Genomic DNA, 11,032 nt, shown 5'->3' with positions numbered 1-11,032 from the left:
ATAGCCAGAAGTTGAAAGAACCCAGATGTCTCTCAACAGAGGAATGGATACAGAAAATGTGGTACATTTACACAATGGAGTACTATTCAGTTATTAAAAACAAATGAATTTATTAACACATGGATAGATCTGGGAAAATCATCCTAAATGAGATATCCCAATCACAAAAGAACTCACATGGTATGCACTCACTGTTAAGTGCATATTAGCCCATAAGCTCAGAATACCCAAGATACATTTGCAAAACACATGACACTCAAGAAGAAGGAAGACCAAAGTTTATACTTTGATCCTTCTTAGAGAGCGGAACAAAATGGAAGGAGTTATAGACAAAGTGTGGAGCAGAGACTAAAAGAATGACAATCCAGAGACTGTCCCACATTGGGATCAATCCATAAACAACCACCAAATCCAGACACTATTTCAGATGCCAACAAGATTTTGCTCACAGGAGCCTGATATAGCTGTCTTCTGTGAGGCTCTGCTAGTGACTGGCAAATACAGAAGTTGATGCTCAGTGCAGTCCCTTGGACAAAGCACAGGTTCCCCAATGAAGGAGCTAGGGAATGTATCCATGGAGCTAAGGGTTCTGCAGCCCTATAGGAAGAACAAAAATGTGCTCTAACCAATACCCCCAGAGCACCCAGGAATAAATCAGTAATCAAACAAAATACATGGTGGTACTCTTATCTCTAGCGGCATATGTAGCAGAAGATGGCCTAGTAGTTCATCAATGGGAGGAGAGGTCTCCCATACCTTAATTCAAAGATATGCTCTGTAGGAACAGACAAACCACTAACTAAGGCTTGGAAATAATATGAAAAGTACAAATGTTTTATGATTATAAATTCAAATTTTTCATAAACAACCTAAACATTATATTTCCTTTAATTCCCCACTTTCTTCTTGTGACTTATGACAGCAATCCCTTAAATTAAATAATGCAATTCTTACTTTTATATGAACATATATATATATAAACATATATTCATAAGCACAGCCTACCAGTTTAATTTATTATTGTTCCTATGTGCATGAGTTTGACTTAGTGAATTCTCCCTTAGCTATAATAGATCTTGTCCTAGTAGAAGTCAGAATCTCAATGTGTCATAGGGGATAAATTCATCAAATAGTTAATGATCTCAGAAAATAGTCAGTGTAAGGTTTTGTATTTATAAAACATATCCAACCACATTGTGGTTTATGAATGTATCTTCTCTGAATTAAATAATCTCCTCGATATCAAGATAGAATCAAAATATGGCTTAGAAAATATTTGCTTTCTGATAACTTTATAAATGATATAGTCAAGAGTTAAATAAACAAAAAATAATTGTTTGGTTTTATTTCTCTTAAATATTCATGAACATTATAAATTGAAAGCAATGCTGTTCAGCAATATAATTCACATTACATTCTCAGCATCAAAGGCAGCATTACAAGGCTTCTTTCAGCACTCTTACTTGAAATACCATTCGATAAAAAATTTTAAAGGTAGAACTAACTAAACTTTCCTTTGGACATCAGATATGGATCAATAGATGAATTGTCCAGAATATCAGTATGCCAACATAGAACAAAACAAAAGCATTTAGAAAGGTGTCACTTTTCTAAACTATGAAGACCCCTTGGGAATGGCTCTTGCCTCAATGGCCTTCTGCTACTCTTCATTCACAGCTGTGGTACTTTGGGTCTTTGTGAAGCACAATGACACTCCTATTGTGAAGGCCATTAACAGAATCCTCAGCTACCTATTATTGATATCACTCAAGTTCTGTTTTCTCTGCTCTTTTTTTTTATTTGCCATCCTAACAGTGTCATCTGTGACTTACAGCAACTCACATTTGCAATTGTATTCACTGTAGCTGTTTCAACAGTTCTGGCCAAAACAGTCACTGTGGTTCTGGCTTTCAAAGTGACCGACCCAGGAAGAAGGGAGAGAAACTTCCTGGTATCAGGGACACCCAACTACATTATTCCCATGTGTTCCCTATTCCATTGTATTCGGTGTGCAATCTGGCTAGCAGTTTTTCCTCCTTTTGTTGATATAGATGAACACTCCCATCATATTCACATCATTATTGTGTGAAACAAGGGCTCAGTTACTGCATTCTACTGTGTCCTGGGATACTTGGCCAGCCTGGCACTTGGAAGCTTCACTGAGGCTTTCTTGACCAAGAATTTGCCTGACACATTCAACGAAGCCAAGTTCTTGACCTTCAGCATGCTAGTGTTCTGCAGTATCTGGGTCACTTTCCTTCCTGTCTAAAATAGCACCAAGAATAAGGTCGTGGTTGCTGGAGAGATCTTCTCTATCTTGGCATCCAGTNCAGGGATGCTTGGATGCATCTTTGCACCCAAGATTTATATCATCTTAATGAGACCAGAGAGAAATTCTATCCAAAAGATCAGGGGAAAATCATATTTCTGATCAAATATTTCAGGAATACTGTCAAATGTAAAGTTGGTACATATCCACCAAAAATTGGGTTACAGTGCATATATATAGTTTTAGAATCACTCTCACTTGTTGCTCTAGTGATGTCAAGAATTATCATATCTACCAATCTTGCATACATTGTCCATGAAATCATGCACTCATTTACTTACTTCATTTCCTCTGACAGAACTAAAATTCTCAAATTATCAATCCAATTTTATTCATCATTTTGATTTTATGGATATTTTCCTCCTGGTAGCTTCCAATAAAAGTTGTTAAGGGAGTTGAATCCATGATTTTGTATAACAAATGAGATACAGGAGAGACAGAGATGCATATAGAAACCATCTACCAAATCAATCAATCAGAGAAATGAACTAAATAATCAACAAAGATGAATTCAGAATATATTTTCTGATTTCCAGTAGGAGCACAGACATGACAGAATACTGCTTGTTTATTCAGCTGCTCTTCAAGCTATTGGCCAATAGTTTAAGAAGGAAATACTACTTTTCTGCCCTCAAATACAAATATATCTAACAATGGACAGAAGCTAGAGGCCCCTGTGGAAGAATTGGGAATAGTTGCGAAGCAGAGAAGGAGGTTGACTCATAGGAAGACCAGCAGTCTCAACTAGCCTAGACAACCAAGGTGTCTCAGACATGGAACCTCTAACCAGGCAAAATACATGAACTTACATGAAGCCTCCAACATAGATGTAGCATAAGATTGCCTGATCTGGCTCAGTGAGAGAAGACAGATACACCTAAGCCCCAAGAGACTTGTGGCCCCAGGGATTGGGAAAGCTTGGGTGTTGGGGAGGTAAGGATATCCTCTAGGAGATGGGTGACAAGGTATTGGATGAAGAAGAGTCATGGGAAGATCGTGATGGGAATAACTAGTGGACTGTAAAAGAAATATTAAAGAATAAAAAATAAAACAGAATTAAATAAAATAAGCTTGTAGGTAAGTCAACATGCTATTTATATGGTAGTTATGGAAAAAAATAGGTAAAACTAGTAATAATTGGATGAACCTAATTTTTTTCAGAGGCTGCACTCTGTGTGCAGTTCTGTTTAACGTCCTGGACTCAGAAAATCTGCAAGGATGAAATGGTAGACAAATGCTTTAATTATGCATCTTCCTAGATTATGACATTTCCAAAAAGACAATTGAGTTTTTGTGGTTACACAAAATCCTTCATATTCAATTCTCATCCCACAATGAGATGCTAAATGGATCTAAAACGCATCAGCATTAATAAAAGCTATCACCTCCCTACATCAGTCTTCATAGAAATATGATAATTAGCAATGTCCCTGTAAGGAACACATCCTTCATTAGCATCCACATTTTACTCATTGAAAATCCACGGAAGATGGCATCGTCACAAAGAAAGATTTGATATTCAAAATATAGTTTAAGGGGATTCTACATTAATTTATTCTAATAACTGATCTCCTATAAAATTATATTATACTATATTCCAATCTTGAATTTTAATAATACTTACTTATACTTTTTTACATTTAAGTGTGTGTCACTATATATTTCTGGTCACCATGTTACATGCAGAAGCCAGTGGAGAACAGAAAATGGCAAAAGGTCAACTGGAGAGTACTAGTTGGATGCTAATCAAGGTTTTAGACTTCTGTTAGATTAATAAAGAGGACAAATGATTACATTTAAAAGGTACTGAAGACATCATTCATGATCTAGACACCTCCATTTCGAAAGTTCACATGACTTGATTTTAAAAATTTGTGGATAATTTTTGATACATGATGTATAGAATATGATGAATTATATATTTGATATTTTAAACACACCCAGTTTATTGTGCTGCAACATAGTGGGTTAAAATGTTAGTGAAGAGTTAGCCCTAATCATTCAAATCGTGTTCTAAACTATAGAACCAATATTACTCAAAAGATTATTTGTTTAGTTTTGCTACATATAAATGGGAGACTGATAGATATAGCCTGTAATCACTTTTAAGGAAATCAATGTCTTTAAAGGATATTTGTAGCCAGTAAGATGACTAAGGAGTTAAATCCCTTAACACTAAATATGATGTGTTGAGACCATTCCCAGGATTATTTAACAATAGGAGACAGCCTAACCCTAGGAGATACTTTCTGAAATCCATGAATTCTCACAAAACACATACTCAGCATTATTATGTTAGTGTTATAAAATTCTTTCTAATAAAATAAATAAGAAGCAAACATATTTAGAACAATAAATACAACAAAATTTTAACAAAAACGTATTTAATATTTTACTTATATGTATGTGTATGCAGTAGCAATATGAGTACTTGTATGTATTCACAAGTGTAGCTGAAAGTGTGAGGCATCTAGTGACCCTGGAGTTAGACACAGAGACAGCTGTGAAAAACCTGATGTGGGTAGAGGAGCAGTATTCAGATATATGGCATGGGCAGCACATTCTCTGCACAGTTGAACCAAATGACTTAGGTCCATAAATACATTAATGATTCCTTTCCATAAATGCATTTTATAGATAAAAATAAATAAAACCCTGGAAGCCCATCATCACTCTCAGCAAATATTCCAAAATTCAGTGCAAATGCAATAACATTTCTCTTTTTATCTGTTTTAAAATTTTGTTTAATCTTTTTTTAGTCTGGATTTTATTCCCCTTCTTACTGTTCCAAATCCCATACCTCCACTCAGTCTCAAGAAATATGTCCACACCCTACTCCATCCTGCACTTCACCAGATCTCTCCAATTCCTGGGGCCTCCACTCCCTAGAGTGTTACATACATCTTCTCTGACTGAGTCAGATTCTCCAGTCCTCTGCTATATATGTGTGCCTCATATCAGCTGTTGTATGCTGCCTGGTCGATGGCCCAGTGTCTGAGAGATCTCAGGGTTTCAGGTTAGTTGATACTGCTGATCCTCCTACAGGGTCACCATCCTACTCAGCCTCTTCCAACTTTTACCCAATTCAACCACAGGGGTCAGCAGATTCTGTTCACTGGTTGGGTGTAAGTATCTGTATCTGACTCTTTCAGCTGCTTGTTGGATCTTTTGGAACATTTCTCAAACTTGTTACAGTGGGGATTATATTTAATGAATGGGGTAAGATTTCTGAATACATACATTCTGTTTTACCATTCTTGTTAGATTGCTGTTGGTTTTTCTTGACATGGTAATTTATCAATATCATCTGCACTATACTACACTAAAGTGTAGGTCTCACAGAGATGGCAATTTGTGAATGAGAAGTAGATAACTGATCCTAAAGCCAATAGAATTCGGATGTAGGCTTTTCTTTTTTCTTTTTTTTTCTTGGAGATGTAGGGTTTTCTAATGCAAGAAGGGAGTGGGTGCTTAGAAGGATGAACAAAATACTCATGGAAGGAATTACAGAGACAAAGTTCAGAGCAGATACTGAAAGAATGAACATCCAGAGACAGCCCCACTTGGGGGATCCATCCCATAAACAACCACCAAACCCAGACACTATGGCAGATGCCAAAAGAGCATGCTGACAGGAACCTGATATAGCTGTCTCCTGAGGGCCTCTGCCAGTTCTTGGCAAATATAGAAGTGGATACTCATCCATTGTATGGAGCAGAAGTTCCTCAATGAAGGAGCTAGAGAAAGTACCCAAGGATCTAAAGGGGTCTCAAGCCCCATAGGAGGAAGATTAATATGAACTTACCAGTACACTCAAAGTTCCTTGCAAATGACCACCAGTCAAAGAAAACACATACTGGAACTTGTGACTCTAGCTGTATAGGTAGCAGAGGATGGCCAAGTCAGTCATCAATGGGAGGAGAGGCCCAAGGTCTTGTGAATGTTCTATGCTCCAGTATAGGGAATGCCAGGACTGGGAATGGGAGTGCGTGGGTTGGGGAGCAGGGGAAGGAAGGAGGAGATACGTGATTTTTGGAAGGGAAAGTAGGAAAGTGGTTAACACTTGGAATGTAAATAAAATATCTAATAAATAAAAGAAGGGATGGGTGGATGGGAGGGGGAAGCACCTGCATGGAAGCTGTGGGAGGGGGATGGACTGGAGTGGTTTTTGGACAGGAAACTTTGTAGTTGGATAACATTTGAAATGCAAATAAACAAACAACAAAAGAGAGAAAAAAGGAACAGACCTTTCTCTATTTAGTGATAGTGTTACTACTACTTATTAAAAAGACTCAAGAGCTCAGTGCCCCTACTGTTAGATGAGGATGCAACTGAGTGCATATTACTTCAATTGTGCAGGTTTCAAAGGTTAATATTATAATTTTGTAACATTGCTCTCTCATACTTATATTTCCAATGCACACATATAAAGCATAACACATCCCAAATTAATGAGCACTTTTATTATGTATACATGGACACACACACACACACACACACACACACACCATTCAGATTCCATTTAGTATTTCTTTTTATGTCAGTGTGTTCGGGCAGGTGAATTCAGACTGTGAAACCAGTGGGAATGGAGAAATTCAGGTGGAGACGGGAATGGGGAGGACGGATGGGATGTGGAACAGTCAGAGAGGGGACTGGAGGATGAACAAAATATGGAGTTATTAAAAAATATTTATTAAAATACATATAGATAGCAATAAAAAATCTATTATAATTTCCTGTAGTAAAAAAGGGCTCTTTTTAAAAAGGAACAAATAAGATATACTATATGTCCATTCTACACTTCATCTTTCCACTGCTGGGAAACAGACATTAGACTTAAGAAACATATCTTTTGCATTCTGTATATTGCCCAGTAGTTTTTAAGTCTAATGTAACACACTCAGGCTTCTATACACTTTTGCATCATTTTAACTGTACCTATTTAATGACAGCCAGCAAACCGGTTTCTGCAACTGAAGATGAAGATCTGTACATAATATAACATGAACTGGTTAACTTATTTTATTCTCTCACACATTATATCTTAAACTCAGTTTCCCTTCTATTTACTCCTACCAGCCTTCCTACCACATCTCCTCTTCCCCAAATCTACTCTTCATACTTTTCCCTTCAAATAAATAGAGCTGTCCTCACAGGGATGTCAACTGCATCATATTAGATTTAAAGTAAGCCCGGGTATAAACCCTCACATCAAGGCTGGGCATGACAACACATCAGGAGGAAAAGGGTTCAAGGTATGGAGTCAGAGAGCCCCCCTTTCCCACTATTAGGAGTTTCACATAAACCCCAAGGTAACAACAATTCCTTATATGCAGAAGAACTCCCAGGATCCATAGTTGGCTCCTCTATAAGCCACTATGAGCCCAGGTTAGGAGATTCTGTGGCTTGTCCAGTGGTGCCCTTGACCACTCTAACTCCTACAGTCTTTCATTCCACTCTTCTGTAGAATTCCCCCACATGCTTCCTTATGTTTGTCTAGGGGGTGGGGTTTCAATTCATCAGTTTTCATCAGTTGCTGGATGAAGCCTCTTTTATGAAAATTGAACTAGCCTACAATCTATGAGTAGAGCAAATTGTCATTAGGTACCATTTCAAAAAATTTTTTCCAGTCATGTTTAATCCTATCCTGAGTCTCTGGGCTGGCCAGTCTCTGCTTCCTGGCTATTCAGGCAGTGTCATACATGAGCTCCCTCTTGTGCTTTGGTCCTCAAGTTGGAGTAGTTATTGACTGGTCATTCTCACAGACTCTGTAATAATACTACCCCAGCATATCTTACATATTGTAGCTCAAAGGTTTTGAGACTAGGTTAATGCCTCATGCCAATGTCTGTATATACAAGATGGTCATTTTCACCTTTCTCTGCATTTTTCAACTCTTTGATAATAGGACTTGACTTCAATATTACCTTCTCATACATCTCTATTTCTCTTAACACTGTACATTGTTTATCTTTTTTTCTACCACCTGTTGTTTTTCATAATTCTGCATAAAATGCTACTTTTGAGATTTTCTCTGCCAAAAACATTTATCCAAAACTCTTCAATTTGATCTCTGGCTGGTTTTTATGACAGGGCAAAGAGCAGCCACATTTTTTGCCAAAATATAGTAACAGTGGGCTCTAGTATTATTTCTTCTAAAGTCTCTTGTGCTGAGCCTCCATAGCCCTCACTGCTCTCAGAATTTCTGTCATCCAAGTTCCTACTACGATCATTTGGTAAGATCTGATTGTAGGCTTCAACTGCATTTCTAGTCCAGAGATACAAATAATAAAATGTTCAGACCTGTCCCAGCCTGATCATGTTGTACAGTTTGTCTTGAATAAAGACCCAAGTCTCCAGTAGCAACATACAGTAGGTTTGAGTGATGAAACACCATTTGAATGGGAATTGTGAACAAATGCATTTAACTGAGGTCTCACAGTCTTCCTTACAGTCTCACTTCATTAATGCATTCTCCATTTTAGCAGGGCTTGTGGCTTCAAGTAGATAGTCCTAGGGTTGTATACAAGCTGATAGGTTATATCTTGATGCAAAAGCAGGAGCCAGGGAAAGGCCTGATTAACTTTTGGACAGAAACTGCAAATGTTAATTAAAAAATCCATCCTTGAAGAAGATCATTCACTATAATCATTATAGACTGGTGGCTTCAATGTCTCTGCTACTGAGATAGTCTCCAAGGAAACAAAGAGCAGCAATTGTTTCAGCACTCACATCATGTAGCATGAATTGCACGTGTCTCAGGCTAACTTACAAACTATATTGGGAGAACACTTTGTACATATTCTGTGTCTGATTGGAAGGTTCATATTGACAATGTGTTCACAGAACAGAACTGAGTAGAAGAAATGGTAAGAGGGATGCAGACCTTACAGCTTTCAGAGCTCTCTGACTCCATGAGCAGTGTGTTGTCTAGTAAGAATAGCTACAGCAGAGACTGAAAACAGATATGTAGTGTCTAAGGAGCAGAAAGGGGGAACATGCTGGGAATCATGCAGTCATGGCTACATTTGAACTTGACAACCACCTAAATGGTACATCTAGCACAGACAGATAAAATGACAAGACAATAGAGGTTATATAGAAGAGTACAAATATACTCACTAGAGTGAGGATGGTCTGGGTAGCTCTAGTCTCAAGGGATGACCTAAGAGACAGGGGCCTGTGGATGAGTTTGAACCTCTTCTTGTGTCTGATCAGTGTAAACACATGAAACCACTAGCACACATCATCAGTTCCAAAAATGTGACAGCATTGAATGTCAATAGTATTGCATTAACCGTGTTAATGACTATGCCAGGATTAACAACAGCACAGTATCCAAATTCTTTTATACCAGTAACATTTATTCCACTCCATCTGTCAGTTGTGTTATAGAAAAAAAGATATATACCAATAGGTAGAGGGACCATCACAGGTCCAGGGAAGGACCAACCTTCCTGAGGATTCTGGCTTTGAGCTGTGCCCACTTGGAATTCCTGGAGCTGATGGTGATGGACTGAAAGGCACTCAGAGGAGATGTGGAGCCAAGGGATACTCCTCTGGCAACTCAATGAAAATAAAACACAGGTTTACATGCAATGTCGTCCAGAAAATATGTCTGACCAAATGGAGTTATTGTTTGAGGGATTCCTTTTCAGAGAAGAACCATTATGCTGGCCCAGGTCAGGTGTTTAACAATCATGTCTGTGTGCTTTGCCCTGATCTCTTTGAAGTCAGTGATGATTAAGCAATGGATCAAAGCTGAGTTCCCCCAAATTCCCAGTACAGTATGGGACAGGAAGCAGATCCCCATGGTCATGTCTCTTCAGCCCATCCCATCATGGTCATTGGTCAGTGCACACATCAGATCCAGAGGACACTTGTTTAACAAATTGAACTATTTCCTTCATAGCATGCCCATCACTGTACTGCTTAGAATTCATCACCTTAAGTTCATAAGTTAACATATTAGCATGTCTTTCTGGTATGAAATTCCTAAGTTTCATTGATTTCCTGTTGTTTTAATTACAGACAATTAACATGGGCATTATAGTAAAAAGTTGGATTTTATGCTGTCAATTATAATAGTCTTAGTCAGGGTTTCTTTTCCGGTAGAAAAACATCCAGACCAAGAACCTAATTGGGGAGGAATGGGGTTATTCAGCTTACACTTCAACATTCTGTTAACCACCAATGGAACTCAGCCCTGAAATTCACACAGGGCAGGAACCTGGAGGGAGGAACAAATGCAGATGCCATGGAGGTGTGTTGCTTACTAGATTTCTTTTCCTGACTTGATCAGCTTGCTTTCTTATAGAACCCAGGAATACCAGCCCAGAGTTGGCACCACCCACAATGCCCATCTTGTCACTAATTGAGAAAATGCCTTACAGCAGGATCTCATGGAGGCATTTTCTCAAAGGAGGCTCTGTTCTCTGTAATAACTCCAGCTTAGGTCAAGTTGACACACAAAACCAGTCAGTACAGTAAGGGTTCTCACTTTTCAAATATTTTACAATTAATGGCTACTTTAATATCTACAAATGTACTGTTGAGAAGATTTAATGATGAAACCACATTCAGAAGAGTGTCATAACAGATTTCCAATATCCCAAGAACTAGGAAAAGCAGACACTTACCAGGAAGGATACTCTATGTCTCCAGAGAAAATACTAACCACTATGTTGCTCTTAACCCTGTATA

Source organism: Mus pahari, unplaced genomic scaffold (genome assembly GCF_900095145.1).
Source record: "Mus pahari unplaced genomic scaffold, PAHARI_EIJ_v1.1 scaffold_5634_1, whole genome shotgun sequence".
Lineage (NCBI taxonomy): Eukaryota > Metazoa > Chordata > Mammalia > Rodentia > Muridae > Mus > Mus pahari.
Note: the sequence above shows the minus strand (reverse complement) of the source record.